Source organism: Phocoena phocoena, chromosome 8, assembly GCF_963924675.1.
Source record: "Phocoena phocoena chromosome 8, mPhoPho1.1, whole genome shotgun sequence".
Classification (NCBI taxonomy): Eukaryota; Metazoa; Chordata; class Mammalia; order Artiodactyla; family Phocoenidae; genus Phocoena; species Phocoena phocoena.
In genome coordinates this window covers 105982920-106004787 of record NC_089226.1, presented here as the reverse complement: position 1 = coordinate 106004787, position 21868 = coordinate 105982920, and positions in this window count along the sequence as shown.

The window sequence follows — 21868 nt, the reverse complement described above, 5'->3', positions numbered from 1 at the left end:
CCTCGAAGGCAAGGTGTGGTCCTGGACGGCATCCTGGAGCAGAAGGATATTAGTGGGAAAACGTAAAATCTGACAAGAGTCTGAGATTTAGGTAACAGTGTTGTGCTGATGTGAATTTCTTACTTTGGATGAGTGGACTGTGGGTCTCTGATAAGATGTTTACACTGGGGGAAGTTGGGTGAAGGGTATAGGGGACACCGCCCTGCTCCCTTGCCCCTAGCCAGCCCTGAGCTCTCATCTCCAGGCCCCGCCCTGAGCCCCCTGGACCTTCTGCCCTCACTTAGGACCTTGCTTGTACCCAGCCCCACGTCCTCGCTCTCCTGTCCCCTGCCGTGACTTTTGCAGCTAAACCAGGTGAAAGGGCAGCCACATAGCACATGGGTAGGAGTGGCCCTCTAAAGGTCGGGGGGTGTCCATGGGTGTGTGGACGGGTGGCCACCTGGGCATTAGTACCCAGAGGAGATGCTTCCTCTGCTTAGAGAGGGCGGGTGGGAGATGGTGCAGGGGCAGAGAGATCCACAAACACTGCCCGTTCTCCTTTTACAAAGCGATGCATCTCATGAAAGAAAACGTGAAAAATGCAGAAAAGCAGAAAAATTTTAAAGCAAATGAGAACACTGACCGCAGCCGCCTCCCCCCTCTCCCCATTCGCCGCCAGTGGCTCAGACCCTGAGATTTCCTCCATTTCCTCGAAGGGCAATAACTAGGACAAAGTGGACAAATAATTAAAGGCCCGGTGGCCAAGGCTTGACCCAGTGTGGAGCATGTGCCCCTTTCCCTGCAAGGGGAGGGGATGCTTTCTGTTTCATTTTTTGTAAGAATCCTATAGCGCCAACATTCAACAGCTCTTGACCCAAGTCACTCTGCCCAGAAGCGCATCACTGGTTCTGAGACAGGGTTCATTTCTCCCACATGCCGGTCCTCTCTGCAAGGAGGCACGTTCCCACTCAGCAGGGACGGCAGTGACAGCCCCTGGAGACTCAGTTTTCCCCGTAGCTGATCTGATCTGATCAAACTGCCGTTGTCTTGTGACCATCTAGGGAGGAGCAAACACCTGAAGGTGGAAAGGACTTAAGATCCCACGAGAGGAAGAAATGCATCTGTGGGGGTCAAGGGCCGGGAGCAGGGACTCCCTGTATCACCAGGGGCTTACGGCCCTGTTCCTAGGCCTGACGTTACTCTCACAGCTGATCCTGCAGTGACTGCCACATTTGTGGTCTGTCCCCTCCGTTGGATCTTTTCTGCAGAGAAATTCACAGCTCAGAGCTGCGTTTCCTGGTGCTAGACGTGGAATGGGCAGCAGTTCACCTGGCAAGGAGCTAAGGTGAGAAGCAAGTGTTGGCTGGATGGGGAAAGTGTCCTAGCATCCCCTCTCCAAGTCTTCATTGCCCCATCTGTAAAAAGGGGCAAGTAACCCCAACCTCATAGAGCTGCTAAGGGCAAATTTTTATAGAGGCCTTAAGGCTTTTAAGCCCGGAAGCCCCAAACTTCCTTTGCTGCGTTCCACTACTGGGAAAAAAGTTGAGCCTGTATCCCCCCAAAAATATGTATTTCTTTGTTTTAATGTGTGTTCATGTACTTCTACCAGACCAATAAATGACAGAACATTAGAAAACATAAGAATATGGAAATTTTAAAGAATGAGTTTTAAAAAAATCTACCAGTTCAATTTCTTTAAAGGTTAAAGGACTCATGAAGTTTTCTATTTCCTCTTGAGTTATTTTTGGATACCTTGTATTTTTTTTAAAGGACTTGGCTGTTTCCTCTGTATTTTCAAATTCATCAGGCATGTAGTTTTCCTTCAGATGCACTATTTTGTAAACAATTTCTAGTATATCTGATTTCTCCCCTTTTTTATCTTACTCTTTTTTTATTTTCATCTTCTCTTTCCCTAGCACGTAGTCCATCTTGCTAAAGCTCTGTCTATTGTCAAAAAACAGTTACTGGCTTTGTCGACCCTCTCTGTTGTTTCCTGTTCTTCTATTTTATTAATGTTTCCTCTGATTGCTGCTTCCTTCTTTTTACTTTCATTGGTTTTATGTTTTCTTTTTTCTGTCTTGTTGAGTTGGTCACTTAACTTTGTAAAAGTTTTGCCTTTCTTTTTTTCAATGTTAGCATTCTGGACCTTAATTTTTCTCGATCTATCACTTTCGCTGCATCCCACAAGTGTTGATAGGAAGTATTGCATCATCTTTTAATTACAAATATCATGTCATTTCCATAATAATTTCTTCTTTTTTCTTTGAGTTATTTAGAAGTATGCTCTAAAATCTTCACCTGTATAGGGGTTTTTGAATTATCATTTTGTTATTGATTTGTAACTTAATTTCATCGCGGTCAGAGAACATGTTCCATGTTATGTCATTTATTAGAATTTGTTGAACTTGCTGTTTGGCCTAGCACATTCCCAGTTTTCATAAGTATCCCACATGTTCTTGGATACACAGAATTTGTATTTTTTTCATTGTTGGAGGCAGGTTATGCTTATGCCTATCAGTTCACAGTAGTTTATCTTATTTTAATTTATTTAACAAACCCTTGGAAAGTGCTAACAATGGACCAGAAATTGTCCTAAGTGGTTTATAAATACTGAGTCATTTACTCCTCATGGAACCCCTCTGAGGGCAATACAGTTGTTACACCATTTTAGAGATAAGGACATTGAGGCACAGAGAGGTTAAGTAATTTTTCTGAGGTCAAACAGACAGCCTGTAAATGACAGAACTGGGATCTAAACCAAGTGGCTTAGCCAGAATTTATCCTCTTGAACACTAGTCTATGCTATGATATTCTAAACTCCTATATCCTCATTAATATTTGTCTGCTTGGACTATCAAATATTGAAATTGGAACATTAAAATATCTCTCCATAATCATGAATTTGTTTCTTTTTGTAATTACACCTGTTCTGCTTTTAGATATTTTTAAGACCATACAATTGAATGCAAATAAGTTCAGAATTGTTATATCTTTCTGGTAAATTGTGCCTGTCATTCACTAGTATTTTTTATCTTAAAAGCCATTTAGTTTGACATTAATGTAACTACATTAGCTTCTTTTTGTTTAGTTTTTGTTTGATACGTATTTTTTCAGCCTTTTAATTTCAGTCTTTCTCTATCCTTATGTTATAGACGTCTTTTGTAAAAGCATAATAGCTAGATTTTGTTTGTATCTAAACAGTTCTCACAAGCTCTGTCATTTAACTTATGTTTTTTTTTTTGTTTTTTTTTTTAATTTTTGCGGTTCGCGGGCCTCTCACTGCTGTGGCTGCTCCCGTTGCGGAGCACAGGCTCCGGACGCGCGGGCTCAGCGGCCATGGCTCACAGGCCCAGCCACTCCACGGCATGTGGGATCCTTCCAGACCGGAGCACGAACCCGTGTCCCCTGCATCGGCAGGCGGACCCTCAACCACTGCGCCACCAGGGAAACCCTAACTTATGTTTTTGATTTATTTACATTTATTGTAATTAATAGGCTGCTAGGAATAATTGTTACCATTCTTATTTTGGGCTTTTTGGAGCACTTCCCATGATTCTTTTTTCTTTTCTTCTTATTTTAAGATCAGTTGAAATTTTATTTATTCTTTTCTTACCCCTTACTCACTTGGAAGTTATATAAATAGACTTCTAATCTGCTGGTGGTTAACTTACAATTTTTAACGTGCATGTTTGACTTAATTAAGCATAAAATTAATACCTCCACCAATTGCTGAAGAATATAAGGACCTTACAATGCTTAACTCACAGTCTTCTCCTTATTTTGTTATTTTGTATCCAGTATTAGTTCCATATCTTTCAAATTATATATTTTATTATACTAATTATATTTTATACAGCAATGCTTACTTAGATTTACTTATGTGCTCATCAAATTCTATCTAATTTTTCCAGATTAGTATTTCTTTCAGCGACAGTCTATAAGTGGTAAATTCTATTTTTTGTCCAAACATCTTTATTTCACCCTCATTATCTTAAATGATAGTGTATCTGCTCCATAAGGCTCATTCGACCATGATCTTCACTCAGCCTCTCTAAGTGTTATTCCTACTGTCTTTGGCTTCTCTTGTTACTGTCAGCTTAATTGGGCTCCTTTGTATGTGACCCGCTTTGTTTTTCTATCATATTTCTGTAACTTCTGAAGTATCAGCCTCTGGAATCCAGATTTCTGGCTTGCTAACTCCACGAGACCACAGCCATGCTCCTACCCTTGCTCTTTCTGCTCTCTGGACAGGAATCCGGGTGATTGAAAGGCTCAGTTGGTTTGCTTCTCTTCTCCTTCTCCTTGGCATCACGGTCCTGTGCTGCCTGGTTTCAATGTCTTAAAAACCATTGTTTCATACGTTTAGACCCATTTTCTGGTTGTTGCAACGTATGAGTAAATCCAACCTCTTTTCATCACCATGGCCAGAACAGAGAATTCCTGAACACTGAGCTTTCATTTAATTTTTTATTTCTAGTAATTCTATTTTGGCTCATTTTGAAATATGTCTGTTTTATGTTCACGGTGACTTGTTATTTTCTTAGGTTTCAAGTCCTTCCTGTAGCTCCTTGAACAGTGAAAACATATCATTTTATAGACTCCACCTGAGGCTATGGATTCCTTTAGGGTTGTATACTTGTACATACTGATTCTACTCCTGGTGGATGGTTTCCTTTGTGTTTGCAATTTTCAATTGTGAACTCATCTTCAGTGGGACTTTGTAGAAATCCTAAATGGCCTTGAAGTCTCCCTGGTGAGGCTTTGGGTCTGATTCATCTAGATGACCCAGGGGGGTCCCTGGTTCAGGCTCACTCACTGTGGTCCTTCCTTGGCTTGAGTGTTTCCAAGCCATAAGGTAAATATGTTAAACTCCGAGCACACTGTGAAGACAGAGCAATGTTTATGCGTTCCCCGTGGAGGTGTTTTTCCTCCCCTGTCGGCTCCCTTTTCACTTCCCCCAGGCAGTGGGTGAATGCATCTCCCACTCTCTTCTTGGGAGGGAAGCACTTTGGGAACCTCAGCTGCATGTGGGGTCCTCAGTGCCAGCTCTCTGTCCCATGTGGGATGGGAGCCTCATCTCTTGTGTCTTCCTGGGTGTTGGAACCCGGCCTCTGGGTCACCACGACCAGCTAACCCTCCCGGTTCTGCTACAGCATCACCTCACGAGCTACCAGCCCTGGTTTCAGTTCTGTCTCCATTTCTGCACCCCTACCCCCTGCCCCAGGATTTCCCTTGCTTTCTTGTGCTCTCAGCTGTGCTCTTAAAAGTGTGTTCATTCTCACTCACACAACACTCTGAATAGTGCATAGAGGAGAGAGCTTAGCGCTAATCTATATTCCACATTGCTGAAAGCAAATGATTTTCATTTACTATCCACTATGCTCTCATGAGGTCGGTGCTATCATTGTGCTGTATTTATAGACAAGGAAACTGAGGAACAGAGGTTAGGCAACTCATCCCAAAGTCCACAGCTAGCAGAGGTAGAAGAAACGAGGATTTGAACCCAGCTGCCTGGTGCCAGAGCTCAGGGTTTTTCCACTGGGCTTACTGCTTCCAGGGCTCCAGGGTGCTGTCAGCGAGGGCTGCCAAATAAAATAAAGGATGCGGCTAGGTGTGGCCTGCCACCAATGGAGATAAAAAGGAAAGGACATCTCACAGCTTCTGGGAAACTTCCTCAAAAAGCAAGTGACATGAACCTTCTTCGACACTTCATCCCGTGCAGTATTTGGGACATACTAAAATTATTTGTTATTTTTCTGAAATTCTAATGTACCTGGGTGTTTTGTATTTTTCATTTGTTAAATCTGGTGGCCCTGCTGCCAGTTGAGGTTGGGACTATCAGGCTGACCGCGGTTGCACTGATGCTCACTTCTTTTTTTTGTTTTTTTTTGCGGTACGCGGGCCTCTCACTGTCGTGGCCTCTCCCGTCGTGGAGCACAGGCTCCGGACGCGCAGGGTCAGCGGCCATGGCTCACGGGCCCCGCCGCTCTGCGGCATGTGGGATCTTCCTGGACTGGGGCATGAACCCGCGTCCCCTGCATCGGCAGGCGGACTCTCAACCACTGTGCCACCAGGGAAGCCCTGATGCTCACTTCTGAGCCCTCTCGGACCTGACAGCTCAGTCTTGGTGGCTGAATTCTCTCCATCCATCTGGTCAAGGGGCCAGACCCTGTCCCCCACAGGCTGTCCACCCTACCCCTCATCCAGGTTCTCAACTTGCACCTAAGCAGCCCAGGTATCTGTGAAGGCTCCCGCTCACTGCTGCCTGGAGAGGGCAGGATCTCACGATCAGCTTTGTCCAAGCAGGGGCTTCTCCCTGGAGGAGGGAGCACACTCCCCACCGTGTGGGATACAGGACAGAGCCCTGGATTCGGAGTAGTTATGAGAACCAGTCCCTGTAAGGAGAAGGAGCCAGGGTGGGGTAAGGGGTAGGGTGAGCCTCAGTCTGGGCACATTCCCAGCTGTACCCTGATCTCCCACACATGACCAAAGCCAGGGCAATGTGGAGGGAGTATAAACTGGGCTGGCCTTTCTAAAGCACAATTTCTCAATTCACATCCAGTGTCAAGTGTATCCCCTTTGACTCAGCATTTCTACTTCTGAGAACTTATGCTACTGAAGTATTCCAACCAAGTTCAGAGAGGCTTAGCTCAGGGATGCTCACCCCGGCATGGGTTTTGATACCGGGAGACCGGCAACGGTCTAAGCGTCTGTCGATCCTGGTGGAACCATCAAACGTCTGTGTGATGCCATCTTTAAAAATGATCTTGTGAATCTCTACGGACATGGGATGATACCTGTGATCTGCTTTTGAATGAAAAAGGTGAGCAACACAAGAGCAAACATCCTGCTTCCCTACGTTGTGACATTGTTTACCTGTGTGTGAGTGTGTATACACTAACGCTGCAAGAGGGTGAAGGACGCATGTTCACTGAGATGGCAAACGTAGTATTGGCGGGACTGCTGGCTGCCCCCAATATCCATCCTCCCTTCCTTCTTCTTTGGTAATGGAACCTGCACTTTTTAGCTGAGCAGATGGCTCACCTATAATAAAGGCCTTATATCCTAGATTCTCTTGTAGCTAAGTGTGGCCATGTTACCAAGGGGAGATAAAAAAAGAAAGAAAGAAGTAACATATTGCAGCTTCACGAAATCTTTCTTAAAAGGCAAGTGGCATGCACCTTCTCTGTCCCTTCTTCCAGCCTGCTGGCTGGAACATGGATGCAATGGCTGGAGCTCCAGCTGCCATCCTGGGCCAAAAGATGAGGGCCACACCTCCAGGGTGATGGCTCAGGGAACAGGAAAGGGCCTCACTCTCTGAAGGCTTTGTAGGGAAGATCCACCTCCCATCCATTTCTAGACTTTTACATGAAAAAGAAATCAATTTCTATCTTATTTGAGCCACTGCTATTTGGGAAGCTGTCTGTGACTCACAGCTGAACTAATGAAGTCACTCACCCTGACTAATCCAAGTAGTTATTTTGGCTGGTGAGATTTCTGGGGATTTAAATTTTCTTTTTAAATTGTTGTTTTGGTTCTTTTAAGTTTGTGCCTTGGACATTTGCGTATCATTTATGTGATTTTTAGAAAACTTTTACTTTTGAAGCAAATAAGAAAGAAGGAAAGAAAGCTGATACATATACAGCATCTATGAATGCCGAGCAGCATTCTGAAAACTTTACATAAACTATCTCCTTTAGTCCTTGCAACGGCCCTGTGGGGCATGTCACTACCCCCACTTTACAGAAGGGGAAACCGAGGCACGGATCAGGTGAGCTGTCCACGCTCACTCAGCTAGTCCGTGACAGTGGGCAGGCAGCCCGGCCACGGAATCCATGGCCTTCAGCACTACTCTGCCTACCTCCCTGGGATGCTCCAGCCTCAGGGGCCACACTGTCCCCACCCCTTGCCCTCTCCTTTGCCACCATCTAAGGCTCTTACCTGGAAGGTGCCTCGACTTGGGCCTTTGCTGTGCCCACCGGGCTGAGGAGCTGGGGATCGAGACTTTGCAGGCTTTGCTTGCTCTGCTCTCATCCAGCAGGTAAGTTTGAATGGCCACCCTGGGCCTGGCTCTGGGCTGGGCCCTAAGAGGCAATGGCGATCAAGAAGCCATGAGCCCTGGGTACCCAGCCTACTGGGGAATATGATCATTAAATAGATAGTCCTATACATCAGTGTGACGTGGCAATTCCTATAGAAGAGGGTGCAGGGGGGCTGTGAGGGTGACCCCGGTCAAGGAAATCAGAGGAGGCTGCTCTGGGAAGTGACACATGACCTGGGACCTGAGGCAAGAACAGGAGTTACCTGAGTGAAGGGGTGAGGAGGAGAGATCCACTAACCGGAAGGAGTGGAGTGTGCAAAGGCCCTGTGACAGGAAGAGCTCCAGGCGCACCCACACGTCTGCTCGTTAGATGTCCGACACAGCCCTGCCTCCCCCGACCCCCACCCATGAGATGGACAGTCCTATGTTCTCCCCTGAGGCTGGAGGTCACAGGCCTGTCTCTGGCTTCCCGCCAGGGAGCCCTGAGCCGTGTCTGGCCTGGGGCCACCTGCAAAGAGGGAGGGAGATCCAGAAGATCAGCCCTCTGTCCTCCCACCCACTGAGTGTCTCCACCACCCTCGGTGCCTTCCAGATGGGGGCCGGGCCATCAGCCCTCTCGGCTCTCCCACTCTCCCACTTAGGCCCCAAACTCCATGAGAAGCAGACATAGTACCCGTTTTCCGAAGTGAAAAAACTAAGGTTCCTGGGAGAACATGGGGCTGGCTTGGGCCTGTGGCCCCAGGATAAGAAGTCACCCTGTCCCCTATGTGGCCAGTTGCCCAGATCCTGGGGCCAGTACTGCCCCAAGTCAGAGGGAGACCTCCAGCCCAGCCCTGACTCTCACTTTTCACTTCATTAAAATACACAGACACATACGGACACACACATTCACACAGACACACAGAAACACATAGAGACACACACACAGATACATACAGATACAGATACACAAACAGACATGCAGAGCCACATAGAGACACACACACACACACACACACAAAACGTATGGCGGTGCCCTTACGGCCTCCTGGTTGGCAGGGGGTATGAGCAGAAGGTCTTGGGGAGGGGGCCGAATCCTGGTTCTGCTCCCCTCCTGCAGCATCCCTACCGGCCAGCATCCCCCTTCTGCTGGGTCCCCAGTTTCCTCATCTGCAGTGCGGTGCCCCAACGGTCCCCCACTCCTGGGGTTCCCTAAGGAGGACACAAGATGACACAGGAGGAGTTCTTGGAGCCAGGCCCCTGGCCCAGGGACAGCTCAGGAGGAGGTCACTTAAAGTTATCACCCTGCCCTGTGACCTTGGCCCAGCCCCCATGGGGTCAATGCCCCTCCAAGCCTGTCAGGGGGCACTGCGCCCAGCTGTCCTGGACCCTCCAGAGGCAGCAGGCTGAGGACACAGCTTCCCTCTCCCCAGTTCCTCGTCCCCCTGGAGGCCGACCAAGCTAGGAGAGGGGACCACAAAGGCTCAGCTCCCTGGCCACCTGCATCCTTCGAGCTGCAGGACAAGATCATGCCGGAACTCCAGTGAAAGCCCGTTCTCGCCGGTGGAGGATGGGGAGGGGGCTTTTGCCTGCAGGGACCCCTTGCCCTGGGCTCAGCATCGCTGAGGGTGAGAAGCAGCAAAGGCAGATCCTGACTCTGCTTCCGTCTTCCACCGCTGCCACCACGGAAGTGGCAAGGGCCCTGCCCCAAGCCCTCTGCCCTTCCGGCGTCCCCAGAGCCTCCCATAGGGGCTCCTGATTCCTGCCTTCAAAACCCCGGACGAACCCACTTTCTGGGGCCTTGAGGATGACCTGGGACCCCTTTGGGCCTGAGTGCCGCTAAATCCATGGATCCCTATTTAAAATGTCACATTCCTCACCCACATCTTGCACCTAATTCGTCTCTGTTACCCACCGCGTTATCTTTCTGATGCAGGCCATGCTGCCCAAACTGCCTGAAACATTCCTCTGATCCAGGGACCCTCCCTCTCCATCCTTCAATGGCTCCCTGCTGCCCTCAGTCTAAACTCCAAGAACTCTGTCGCCGCAGAGGGTTGGTGCCAGGAGATCATCCCACATGCGGCCTCGCCTGTCGGGTTTCCCTGGAACTTCGACGTCCACCAGCCCCCAAGGGAAGGGGCGAGACTCTCAGTCTGTGCTCCCGGGAGCAGTTTCAAAAGAGTTTGTTTTCTTTCAAAACAGAATGTATTGAGCGTCCAGCTGACCAGTGAGTCTGAGGCCAGAGCAGAGGGAAGAGCTGTGACCACTGGGTGCGCTGAATTGACATCATGGACGGGGCAGTGCCCGCAGGAGCTTGGCCGGATAATGAGCAGCTGGCAGCGCTGAGCCTGCCCGGCCTGGTCCACTCCCAGCTAAGTTTCCTGGGCTCCCAGTGGGTTCCACTCATCCCGGGGCCATTGCTATGAGAGCAGTGATGACTCGGTCTGTGCCCTGTCTGCACTCCACCCGCCAGGGCTCTCCTGGGCAGACCTCCTTACTCCACACCCCCCAGCACGGGGGTCCTGGGAGCAGAGAGAACAGTCAAGTAGTTCCCATTTCTTGAGGGTGTGTACTGTGCCCCAGCCATTTTCTCTTCTAAGCAACCCTCACTACGATTACCCTCACTTTACAAATGAGGAAACTGAGGTTCCCAATGCTTATTGGCTACGTTCTTGGGGCCCGATAGTCCTTCCTCTCCTGCCGTTCCACTGCCAAGTAACAAATGCTGAGCTGGGCACGTGGCTTCCCGGCCAAACACTACATTTCCCGGATTCCCTTGCAATGAGTCGTAAGTTCCGACCAAGGCAATGTGAAATGGTATGTCTCCACTCCTTCCCCATCTGGGACCTGAGATGGAAGCTACTTGCTGAGGACGGCTGAGCAGAAATGTGGAAGGAGTCTGGAGGCCCGTCTGACCTTTTTCTGAGACATTAATTTCACAATGGAGCCATTGTGTCTTCAGGTCTTTTGTTACACAGCTGTGTACTGACTAATACAGAATTGCCCACAGCTTCAAGCTGGGGTGCTCACACCTTCCGTCGCTGTGCGGTCCACCTCTCGATATGTTGCTTTGTCAGACGGAGCCTGAGATGTCTTACCATCAAAGTGAGCCACCATGGTGTGAGTGGCTCTGGGCACTGTGTACCAGCCTAGGACCTGGTCCCAGAGTTGACTGGCATGGCCTGGGAGCCCAGAGCCTGGACCTGGTGGGGGTGTTCTGGGAAGCACAGAATGAGGAGAGACCAACTTTTACTGGGTGCTGACAGGGGCAGGATGCTGGGCGGACACGTCTCTGTGTGGTCCTGATTCAGTTATTATTATTATTTATTCTCTATTATTGATTCATTTCTTTTCTGCCTACAAGGAGTAGAACACTGGGCTAGGCACTTCCCGCATGGTCTAGGTTCCTTCTTCTTTAACAACTTTGTTGAGACGTAATTCACAAACCCTGCAATGTCGCCGTCTGAAAGTGTGCGATTCAATCGTTTTTAATATATCCGGGGTTGTGCATCCATCATCATAACTAATGTTAGTACATTTTCATGGCCCTGAAGAAACCCATGCCCCTTAGCTGCCATCCCCCAAATGCCCTCAACCCAATTATCCACCACATCCACCCCCTGGCGACCGCTAATGTACTTTTCATCTCTACAGATTTCCCTGTTCTGAACATCTCGTATCAATGGACTCGTCCAGTGTGTGGGCTTTTGTGTCTGACTTCTTTCACAGAATATAATGTCCTCAACATTCATCCACGTTGTAGCAAGTGTCAGTGTCTCGCTCCTTTTTAGGGCTGAATCATATACCCTTGTATGAATAGATCACATTTTATTTACCAGTAGTAGACTTTTAGGTTGTTTTTATTTTTTGCCTGTTATGAACCATGCTGCTACACACATGCGTGTACACGTTTTTGTGTGGACTCGTGTTTTCCTTTCTCTTGGGTCTACACCTAGGGCTGGAATTGCAGGCAACTCTGTTTAAGCAAATTAGGTTTATATTTGCACCAAGATGGTGGTGGGGGGAGGTGGCGAGTGGGGGAAAAGGGAGGGACGGACGGCCTGGCTTTTGTTCTGTCTTTACCATTTGCAGGCTGGGTGGCCCTGGGCATGACCCCGGGCTTTGCTCATCAGTAACTGGGGGTTGCGGGGGTGACAACTGCCACTTTGCAGTGGGGGGCTCCATGGCTGTTACCTGGCACACAGACGTGTGGGACTTAGAGATGCTGGCTGAGCACCAGTCCTCCTCTTTAGGCTGAGAAAGGGCGGGGGGACAGGACAGAAAGAGCCTCCCCCCACCCCCATCACACTACCCTGAACCTCACCTCCTAAGCCCTCTGGGCCTGGCCTGGGCATGTGCAGCTCTGCCTCCCAGCCCCTGCTTCCCCCATCTCGACCCTGAGCCTCATCCCGTGGCCCCAGGTTGATTGTTGGGGGCCACAAAGCCCTCTGCTCTCTCCCGCGCCTGTGATGGAGGCAGGGCCTGACCCGGAGCAGTTCGGGGTCCTCAAGAGGGGCTGCTGCCACCTGGGGTCCTCTCCGAAGGGAGTGGCTGAGCCTCACTCACTCATCAGGGACTCTGTCCTGCCCCCACCCCCAGTGCACCAGCCCTTCTCTGCCATTCCAAGTGACCTTAGCCCCGTTGCGATGTTGGAAGGGACGTCAGCCTGTGTGGGCGGCGGCTGGTATGTGGGCCCAAGGCCTTCGGCACCTCTCAAAGGCCCGCGTGGCCCCTGGACATCACTGGTGGCCCTGCCCTGACCTGGCCACCTCGGGCATAAACACGGCCAGCACTGACCAAGCAGCACCTGGTTAGTCTGACTCGGTCCCCACCTGGACCCCGTGAGGCAGGTACCATCCTCAACCCCACTTTGCAGACGAGCAAACCGAGGCACAGAGAGGGAAGAAATCCTCCCTAGGTCTCTTGTGGGAGGATCCAAACACAGCCCCAGATGTTGTTTTCACTCAAAGACCCCAGACTGGCCTTCACCACTCAGAGCACCTGCCGGGAGCAGCGCCCCATGCACCCTTGGGGCCCCATAGCCAGGGTGGGCCCCTCACGAGGTTCTGGGCACCTGCAGACCAGCTGATCACCCCACCACCCCCACCCTGGATGCCCTGGGCAGGGGGAGGGAGGGCAGAGCCCAGCCAGCACCTGGGAATCTGGGCAGCGCCTGCGGCTTCAGCCTCAGGCTCTGGCACTCTGGCACCGCCCTGTGCCGGGCAAGCCACAGGGCAAGCTGGATGTCCGAGCACAGAGGAAAAGGCCCAAGGAGCTCCAGGGCAGCGGGGCCCCCAAGATGGCAAGAACAGTGCTGCCCAGAGTTGTTCAGTGCACGGCATACACATCGTGCAGTGACCTGAAGCGGACCCAGGGCCGACCCGAGGGCAAACGGGCTGGGGACACTTTCACACACGCCTTGGGTTAGCCAGGAAGGAGACAGAAGCCAGGTGGGCACAGGCAAGTGGGGAGGTGACCTCTACTACACCCTTCTTGGATATCCAGGTAAGACTGTGGATGCGTGGGACAGTGCCCTCAACCCAGGGGAGCTGAATCCCCCATTCGGAAGGCAGTGTGGACTGGGCAGGGCTCCAACCTGGACCCTGATGCCAGCTGCCCCTGGTTCCCACTGTGTGGCCTGGGGATTCTCCCTTGTGTCTCTGAGCTCTGAGAAGCAGTTCCTTTCTCTATGAAACTGCAAACGTCCTGACAGGAATGTTATAAAGGTCATTAGCATTTAAAGTAGCAGATATCAATAATGCTAATAAATTGTGAGCTATTTGCTTAGCCTTAGACTGTGTTTGATAACAATTGCCTCATTCACGCTGAAATTTGAATCCAGATCAGATCCCAGAGCCGACCTTCGTAATTGTTCTCTCCTCCCGCCAATAATATATTGATCAATGACTGGCAGGCAGCAGGGGAAATGACTCTATGTGCCTCATCTTATCTGACTGTCACGACAACCCTGTAGGTACTGTCAATGCGATCTCCACTTCACAGATGTGGAAACTGCAGCTCAGAGAGGGCAAGTGACCTGCCCAAGGTCACACAGCTTGTTTGTGGCAGAGCCAGGATTTGAGCTAGGACTGTGTGACTCCAGGAGACATGCTTGCAGCCACTCTGCCTCCTAAAAGGCTCAGTCAGCCTACTGCCCCCAAACCAGAAACTGCAGGTATCCATCAACAGGGAAGGAGGCAAATAAATTTGGTATGTTCATATCACACGATGTGCTGTCACCCGGCAATGAGCATAATGAAGCTGCTCTACATGGAACAGAGTGGATCCCCCTTACAGTCATTATGTTAAAAAAGAGCTGGGCACTTAAAAGTACATAAGGTATGGTTCTGTTTATGTGACATTTGAGATCGGGCAGAACTAACCAATGGTTAAATAAGTCAGAATAATGATTACCTTGGGGGAGTAGGCACGGCCGGGGAGTGAGACTTTTGGAAGAATTAGAAATGTTTCTTATGCTGGTCAGATGATGGTTACATGGATGCACACATAGGTAAAAACTCAAGGATCCTCGTCCGCTGTGGTGGTGTAAGCCCCCTACAGCTCAGCCCCACATGGGCTACAATTATATACTCCGGACAAAATACACATTGTGAAGGTGCTCAAAACTTAGAGCAGAGACCTGCATAAAGGGTGAGTTTCCCTCCTTTTATTTTGTCTTATAACTTTGCCCCAAAGGTGGACTCTAGTCCCTAATCAGTGCTGTGTGGGGAGCTAAACCTATGATAGAAACCCCGCTGTCTTCCTGGCTGGAGAAGAAGAGCCCAGACTGGCTGGAGTGCGAGGGAGAAATCCTGGAAGGAGAGAGCCGAGAACAGGCTCGTGCAACTCTGTGCAGGAATGCCCACAAGTCCCAGCCTCACCTGAGCACCGAAATGAGACATGACCCCCTCCCCCCAGAGAAGGTGAAACAGAGCTCAGGGTCTGAAGCCCATTGGGTTCATTGCCACTAAAACAAACACATCAGCATTCCTCAGAGGATTTTGACAGAACCCGGAGTCCACCCAACATAGCGTTCACGTTGCCCATGGTATAATCCAAATCACATGCAAAGGAACAGGAAATTTCAGCCCATGATCAAGGGCTGAAACACTCAGCAGATGGAAACAACAAGATGATTCAAACACTGGGATGATCAGACAAAGAATTCAAAGCAGTTACTACAACGTTACTCAATAAGGTAAAGGAAAACACATCTGAGATGAATGAGAAGATAGGAAATCTTAGCGGGGAAAGAATTGCAAGAGGATATTGAAATGTTAGACCTAACAAATAAAATATGGGAAATTTTAGAAAATCACTGGATAGACCCAATATCAGAATGGAGATGACAGAGGTAAGTCAGTAAACTTGCAGACCAGTCAAAATTACCCAGTCTGAAGAACACAGAGAAGAAGGAAGATGAACAGATGATCAGGAATCCACAGGACAACATAAAAAGGTTGAACACATTCTAACTACAGTCCAGAAGGAAAGAAGAAAGAGATGGAGTAGAAAAATCTTTGAAGAAATAATACCCCCAAACCTCCCGTATTTAGTAAAAGATCTACATTTACAGATTCAAGAGCTCAGAGGACCCCACACAAGATAAATCCAAAGAAATCGTACGTAGACACATCATAAACAGACAGATAAAACACAAAGCTGAAGAAAAAAGTCCTGAATGCAGCTAGAGAAAAATGACACATTTCATACAGGGATGAACCGTTTCAATGACCTCAGATTTCTTATTGGAAACCGTGGGGGCCAGGAGACCATGGAACAATACATCTGAAATGCTGAAAGGGGGAAAATCTCTGTACATACAGAATTCTTTATCCCCTGAAGATATCTTTTTTCGCTTAAGTTCTTTAAAATACAGGTGAACGTTTAAAGCAAAAATTATAACACTGGTGGGGTTTCTTTGGGTAAGGCGACCACAAACATTTAAAAATGGGAAGATTGAAAGGAACCTATAGAGTTGAAAAGCTTCTATGGGTCACATGAATTAGCTGAGAAAGACTAGGTAGACACACTACAATTCCTAGAATCACCACACACGCAAAGAAATATAGCCAAAAAGCCAGTAGGTGAATTGAAAGGGGATGCTAAAAATATTCAAATGATCCAGAAGCTTGCAGGGAAGAGAGGACTGAGGAACAAAAATTAGAAAGGACCCATAGTAAGTTGTAATTCTAAACACTCTAATTAAAACTAAGAAACTGACTGAATAGATCTAAAAAAAAAAAAGTGAGACCCAAGTATGTGCTGCCTATGAGAGATTCATTTTAAATATTACGACACAGATAAGTTGAAAGTAAATAAATTAAAAACAATAAGCATAAGGTGGCCAGGTGACATATTAATATCAATTAAGATTTATACTAAACAGTAAACTTCAAGACCAAAGAGATAGAGACATTTTATTATAGTAGCAGGGATGATTCAGCAGGAAGCTAGAACAATTATACATTTGTATGTGTCTTGTAATAGAGCCTCAAAACAAGTGAAACAAAATTGACAGGGTAAAGGAAAAAATTGACAATTTCACAATCATAAAGGGAGATTTTAACACCCTTCTCTCAGCAATGAACAGAACAAATATACAAAAAAATCAGTAGGGCCTCCCTGGTGGTCCAGTGGTTGAGAGTCCGCCTGCCGATGCAGGGGACACCAGTTCGCGCCCCGGTCCGGGAAGATCCCACATGCCGCGGAGCGGCTGGGCCCGTGAGCCATGGCCGCTGAGCCTGCGCGTCCGGAGCCTGTGCTCCACAATGGGAGAGGCCACAACAGTGAGAGGACTGCGTACAGAAAAAAAAAAAAAAAAAAAAAAAAAAGTCAGTAAATACATGAAAGATACAAACAGCTGTATTAGTCACTTTGATCTAATTGATATTTATAGAACACTACACCCAGCGACTGCAGGGTACTCATTCTTTTCAAATGCACATTCACCAAGATAGACCGTATGCTGGACCATAAAACAAGTCTCAGTAAATCTTAAAGGATGGAAATCATGTAGAGTGTAGTCTCTAACAATTGAATCTAATTAGAAATTAATAACAAAACAGCTAGGAAAACCCCGAATATCTATAGATGATTCATGAATCTACAAACGATTCATGAATTAAAGATGAAATCACAAGGGAAATTAGAAAATAATTCAAAGTGAATCATAATGGAAATCTATCATATCAAAATCTGTGGAATGTAGCAAAAGCAGTGCTTACAGGGAAACTCAAAACTTTAAAGACTTTTATTAGAAAACAAAAGCAATCTAAAATCAATTACGCATGGATCCACCTTGGGAAGCTAGACAAAGAAGACCAAAGTAAAGCCAAAGGGAGAAAAAAGAAGGAAATAACAAAAAGAGCAGAAACCAATGAAATAAAGAACAGGCAACAGAGAAAAAAAACCAAAAGCTGAGTTTTTGAGAAGATTTATAAAATTGATAAACTCCTAGCTAGACTGTTAAAGTGAAAGAGAGGGAGGGATGGCAGGGATACAAGTACCAGTACCAATATCAGAAGGTGGGAGAATACTAGTATCACGGATCCTACAGACTATTAAAGGATATTGTGAACATCTTTATACCAATAAAGTAGAATATTTCAATGAAATGGATAAATTTGAGGAAAAATCAAAATTAACAAATTGGTACGAGAAGAAACAGAAAACCTGAATAGCTGTACATCTGTAAACAAAATTTCATTCATTATATTAAAAAAAAAAATTCCAGAAAGGAAAATGCAGAGATAAATGGTTTCACTGGTTAATTTTATCAAACATTCAAGGAAGAAGTAAAGTAATCATACACAATTTGTTTTCAGAAAATGAAGGAGGAGGAAACATTTTTCAACTCATTTTAAGGCCAGCACAACCCTAATATAAAAACCTGACAAAGATATTTAAAAAAAGAAAATTGTCACTAACATTCCTCATGGATATAGACAGAAAAATCCTTTAAATATGTTAGCAAGTCGAATCCCACAATCTATCAAAATAATAACATGTCAGGACTAAGTAAGGCTTAAACCAGGAATGTAAACTTGGCTAAACATTTGAAAATCAATCAGTATAACTCAAAATATTAACAAAATAAAGGAGTTAAACCTCATGAATTTTAAAATAAATACAGAGAAAGCATTGCATCAAATTTGATACCCATTCTTAATAAAACAATTTCAGCAAACTAGGATAGGAGGGAACATTCTCAAACTGATAAAAAGCATCTACAATAAACCTACAGGCAGCATTATAATTAAGGGTGAGTCTGAAATTTCTTTTCCTTAAGATCAAGAAAAGGGCTTCCCTGGTTGCGCAGTGGTTGAGAGTCCGCCTGCCGATGCAGGGGACACGGGTTCGTGCCCCGGTCCGGGAAGATCCCACATGCCGCGGAGCGGCTGGGCCCGTGAGCCATGGCCGCTGAGCCTGCGCGTCCGGAGCCTGTGCTCCGCAACGGGAGAGGCCACAACAGTGAGAGGCCCGCGTAACGCAGAAAAAAAAAAAAGATCAAGGAAAAGTAAAGATTCCTGCTTTTCACCATGTCTACTCAACACTGTACTGGAAATTCTAGCCATTGTAATAAAGTAGAAACAAACAAACAAACAAAAGCTCTAAAGGGACTAAAAATTAGAATTGAAGAAATAAAACTGTTCCTATTTGCAGCTGATATAATTATTTACATAAAAAATCCCAGGAAACCTACAAAGCAACCACTAGAACTAATAAGTGAACTTAGTAAGGTCACAGGATACAAAGTTAATATACCAAAATTAATCATATTCTTATATAAACAGGGGCAAAGAGTTGGAAAAGAAAAAAAAGTTCTGTTTAGAACAGCACTAAAAACAAACAAAAAACCCTTAGGAATAACATAACGAAAGGCAAACAAGACTCCATGCTGAAAATTACAAAACATTGTTGAGAGAGATTTAAGAACACCTAAATAATGAGGAGATATACCATGTTCATAGATTGGCAATTGTTCTCAAATTTACCTATATATTCAACACAATCTCAATAAGAATTGACAAGCTATACATCTAAAATTTATTTAGAAATGCAAAGACAGAGTGAGGAAATATTTTTATAAAAAGAATAACAAAGTTATTTGTACTTTAATTGCAAGACGTACTTGAAAAGCTACATAATTTGAGACAGTTAGTATTGGTGTAAGGACACACAGATCAAGGACACAGAATTGAGAGTTCAGAAACTGACCCATACATATATGCTCAATTGATTTTTGATAAAAGCTGCCACGTCAATTCAATGGAGGGAGAAAACAATTCTTCTCGAAATATGTTTGGATCAACTGGGTTTTCAAATGGAAAAAAGAATGAACATCAACCCTTACTTAAAACTATATGATTTCCTGGGTGGAAAGAGATGAGAAAATCTTTGTGACCTTGGGGTAAGCCAAGATTTCCTAGATAGAACACAAAAAGCACAAACCACAAAAGGAAAAAATTGGTAAGTTGGTCTTTATCAAAATCAAAAAAGTTTGCTCTTTGAAAGACATAAGTAAGAAAATAAAAAAGCAAGCAATAGACTAGGGGATAATATTTACAACACATATATCAGACAGAGGATTCATATCCAGAATATATAAATATTTCTTACAATTCAACAAGAAGGCAGGCTACTAAGGATGTGAATAAATATTTTATTAAATAAGGTATACAAAGGGCTCCAGGAAAAAAAGACTTTGACCTCATTAGCTATTATAGAAATGTGGATCAAAGCTATGGTGAGATACCGCTACACGCCCATCAGGATGACTAAGATTAAAGAGTAGGCATTCCAAGTCTAGGCATAGACTCTCACACATGCTGGCAGGAGTTTAAAATGGTAACTCGTTCAGAAAAAAAGTTTGCAAGTTCCTTAAAAAGTTAAACAGATATCCGTCATGCGACCCAATTATTCCACTCCTAGATATTCACTCAAGAGAAATGGAAAGCTACGTTCACACTGAGATTTGTACATGAATGCTCAGGGCTACTTTATTTGGAATAGACTGAAAGTGGAAACAACGAGAAGGTCTGTTAGTGGGTGAATGGCTAAACAAGGTGTGAAGTGCCCACAAAATGGAACTTACCTCAGCAACAAAAAAGAAGTGAATTGTTGAGACATGCTACCACATGGATGAATTTCCAAATAATTATGCTAAGTGAAAGAAGCCAGGCCCAAAAAAAGGAGTATGGGCTTTGTGATTCTATTTGCATAAAATTGTAGAAAATGCCAGGGAATTTATAGTGAAGGACCGCAGATCGCGGTTGCCTGGGGACGATGGTGGGGAGAAGGGTAGATTACAGGAGCACGAGGACGCTTTGGGGTCAGTGGATATATATTCATAAAACCCTGCTTGTGTCAGTGGTTTCACGTGAGTTTACGTATGTCACACTCATGAAATTGTAACTTCAAATATGGACCATTTGTTGTACATTGATTACGCTTCAATAAAATTAAATTTAAAATTCATTGAGCTGGACACTTAAATTTAACGTATGCTTCAATCAAAAAGCAAATAAAAATTTTAAATGCGTATGTGACCATGTAATCCCCGTCCCGCTGAGCTCTCTCTGCTGTCCCCCCAAGGTCATCCTCCAGTGACTCCTACTGCATTTGGGATGATATCCACACTTCACCATTCTCACTGGGGGGCTTCCATTTCCTCAAAACGCTGTGTCCTTTCCCGACTCCAGGCCCTTCTCATTTAAACACATGGGACCCCAGTGTATTAGTGTGTTAGGGCTTCTGTTGTGACAAAATCCCACAGACAGAGTGGCTTAAACCACAGAAATGTTTTGTCTCAGTTCTGGAGACTGGAAATCCAAGATCAAGGCGTCGACAGGGCTGGTTCCTTCTGAGACCTTCGTCTACAGCTGTCTTCACAGGGTCTTCCCTCTGGGTGTCTCTGTGTCCAAACTGCCTCTTCTTATAAGGACACCAGTCCTATTGGATCAGAGCCCACCCTAAGAACCTCATTTTAACCGGATTACATCTGCAAAGGCCCTCTTTCCAATGGGGGTTAGGACTCCAACATAGGAATTTAGGAGGGGGACGTAATTCAGCTCATTACTCCTTCTAGAACCGTCTCTTCCTTTCCCACCATACTTCTCAGCTCACTCACTCTTTCACCAGAAGGCACTTCCAGGACCCCCAGGCCAGGTCAGCCCCCAGTGGAGGACATGAGTCTTGTTCTCACCTCTGGCCTCCCCTCGGCCTCCGAGGCTGGTGTCTGCACTAATCCAGGTCCTGGTGAAGCGACAGGACCCGGCTGTGCTCAGTGGGTATTTGCTGCATTTGCCGCGTGATGGATGGATGGATGGATGGATGGATGGATGGATGGATGGATGAGTGAGTGAGTGAGTCGACCTGGCCACGCCGCCGCTCCACCTACCCCAGACCCAGAGGGCACCGAGATCTCTGTAGCCTGTGGCGTTTTAGCGAGCTTCTCCCGGGCCCCCAGGGAAGTCTCTGGAAGCCTGAAATTGCTGTTTTTTACCTTGGGCTGGAAGGCGATCAAACAGACTTATGTTTAGCAACAAGGCTGACTAGAGGCCACTGCCAGATAGACGGGCCTGAGTTCTGGGTTCCTGGCGACCAGCCTTCATGCTTCCCCAGCCCTCCCTGCGGCCGCCCTGACCCACTTTCCCCTGCCAGGCCCTCTGGGTGGGCAGGACGGCTGTGGTGCCTCAGAGCCGTGTGCTGTGCTATGCTGTGCGGGCAGGAGCCCTGAGACCTGATTCCTGAGTGATAGGACGGGAGGGGGCAGAACTTGACTGTAAAATGGGGTAGCGGCCCCCGCTTTCTGGGGATCCCCGGGGGCTGGGGTGCACCATGCTTGTGGGTGCTGCCCAGGGGCAG